Source organism: Alosa sapidissima, chromosome 16 (assembly GCF_018492685.1).
Source record: "Alosa sapidissima isolate fAloSap1 chromosome 16, fAloSap1.pri, whole genome shotgun sequence".
NCBI classification, from domain to species: domain Eukaryota; kingdom Metazoa; phylum Chordata; class Actinopteri; order Clupeiformes; family Clupeidae; genus Alosa; species Alosa sapidissima.
Genome location: NC_055972.1, coordinates 22,625,800 through 22,628,299, shown reverse-complemented (window position 1 = coordinate 22,628,299; position 2,500 = coordinate 22,625,800). Strand labels below are relative to the sequence as shown.

Here is a 2,500-nt window from a genome sequence, read left to right as displayed (position 1 = left end):
TCAGAATGCAGTAAATCAAAGCCACTCGTATGAGGTAAACTGTTAGACAGGAGAGAGGAGAGCCACTATCTCTCACACGGTGCTGTTGACTCTATCTCTCTCACACACACACACACACACACACACACACACACATAGATACACACACACACACACACACATAGATACACACACACACACTGAAGAAAAGAATGTGGACAGAAGAAAAGACTCAGAGTAGAAAACAGACAGGAAGAACCCTCTGCTCCAGTGCAGACAGTAGCCGACTGGACTCAGGTCCCTAGATGAGACAGAGAGCAGTAAATCGCACGCTCCCACTTGGACTTAACTGGACCGAACGGAGTTCCCATTTACATTGAGTCATCTGGCACACACACTTTGCTTTCAAATGGCTTCAGCGTTTTCGAGTCCGAGACGTGACCAGACTGTGACTATTACTGCGTCTTGCCTCTGCCACACACACAGGGGCCCATTCTTGTGTGCTGTGTGGCCCAGACGCAGAGTCAGGCTCTGGGGGCGAGGTGGGAGGTGGGGGGGGGGGGGGAGATGTCTGGGAGCGCGACAGGGGCAGGAGAGTGGGAGAGTGGGAGCCCGCAACCACCGGCACTCCAGCCACCCGCACTGACTCAGCACAAATGGCAACCCCATAAGGAATCCAGTCGCAGCAGCGCGCCGACCGAGGCATGCAAATCGGGTGGATGCAAAAATCATCTCACAAGAAGAGAAGGAGGGGGAGGCGGACAAGGGTGGAAGTTGGAGGGTTTGGGGTGAGCGGTTCGTTTTTTTTTTTTCTCTGGGTATTTCCATTCTCCCCGCTGTGCACCTTTTTTCTACGGCCACAACATTCGGATTATTCCGGATAATTCTTCTCCGCTGGAAATGCGATGTGTGTTTTCTACCGTTTTTAATCAAGGGGAATTGTGGTAATTACAACCTTCATTATCAACCCAGCCCTGTTCCTCCAACTCGGAAAATTATCCACGTGCCACTCGCAAGAGAGGGGGTGGGGGGGGACATGGTGTATGGAAGTGCTTTAACACCACAGACTCTTTAGGTGAGTCAGCCATTACAAATAACTGTAGCCTTTTATAGAGTGAGTAATAATACTCATTGTGCAACAGCCCTGGAGCAAGTATGAACCAATCTCTCCTCCATTATCGCTAAGCAACTCAAGTATGAACACTTGAACCCTTCTTTCTTTTTCTGTGTTATTTCTTTCTTTCCTGGGAGAGAAAAACCTCGGTGTCATCGCCGAAGAATGATAAACAACCTTGGAATTTATTTGGACTCTGTTTTGCCGTCTGTTTGGAGACGGACCGGAGCAGAGCATAAATAAGAAACATTTCCAGTCTTTGCCGAGAAAATAAAATAAAATAAAACAAAATAAAAAATAAGAAGAATAAAAAAACAACTGCTCTCCCCTGGTGATCCCCTGGCCATTCCCAGACAGTCGCGGGAGAAGGCTGCAGACAGACTACATGCCTCGACAGGTACATTTCACTGACTGCCTGCCAAACATCAGCGTGGTTCACAGTGTTTTTTAAGGGGCAGTAACTTTGGTGAGCCAAATCCCTCCACCACTGCCCCCTGAGTTCAGTTCACCCCCCCCCCCCCCCCCAAATTGTATGCCTCAGAGATCTCAGCACTCTCTCTCTCTCTCTCTCTCTCTCTCTCTCAGTGAATCAGCCATTGGCACACAATAGAGGAGCACATGTATGTTAGCCAGTTGGAGACTTTATAACACACAGCCAGGAAGACCTCTTCGGGAGAAACTCAAGGGCTGACGTCAATGACACCAATGGACCACCAATCACCAGGGTTCTATTGCCAATATCCCAGAAGGACCAGGCTCTCCACCTCACTATTGATTATTAGTGAATATGTGTTAGCTAGCATGACAGTTTGAACGCAACCCACTATCATAAACTCTTGACAGGCTATTGAGCAAACTGTGGGTCCCAGTGTAAAGTTATGGAGTCTGGATGTCATACCTATCCCATATATCCCCTCTCATATCCCGTATATCTCCCTCTCATCCTGGGTGAAAGGATTGCTTAACTCTTCCTGGCAGCTCATTCCTCAGCTGTGTAAAGTATCGTTTGCTCTGGGCTTTTTTTTCCCCCCTCACTAATGTCTGTGTTGAGATCTGTTGGATGGTGCGGGGCTCTCCTTATAAGGACTGGGGCAGGTTAAGACACTGCAAACACAGCAAAGTGCTGGATCCTTGCACACGTTTTTCACCGGGAAGAGTGCAAGCGTCATTGGACTGTGTCTCGCCCGTTTTGCCAAGTCTGCGACCTATTCTGTCCCACTTGATAGATTCTGTTCAACCCCGGATGACCTAAAACCTTCTAGCAAGCAGAGTAAGTAGAGACCAAGTACATCATCCAAAAAATAAACACAGACAAATCCATCTGTTACATAAGTGGGTGTTCGTGAGATTTGACATCACTGTTCCTTGAAAACAGAAGTTTTCTGCGCACACTCAGTTTCACTCTGT

General features: G+C 48.1%; 1 protein-coding gene across 10 annotated transcripts in view; it reads right to left on the bottom strand.

Moving 5' to 3' along the window:
- Positions 1 to 2,500, bottom strand: part of ltbp1 (latent transforming growth factor beta binding protein 1) — a 130,967-nt gene that overhangs the window by 81,324 nt on the left and 47,143 nt on the right. The gene's annotated exons all lie outside the window — the stretch shown is intronic.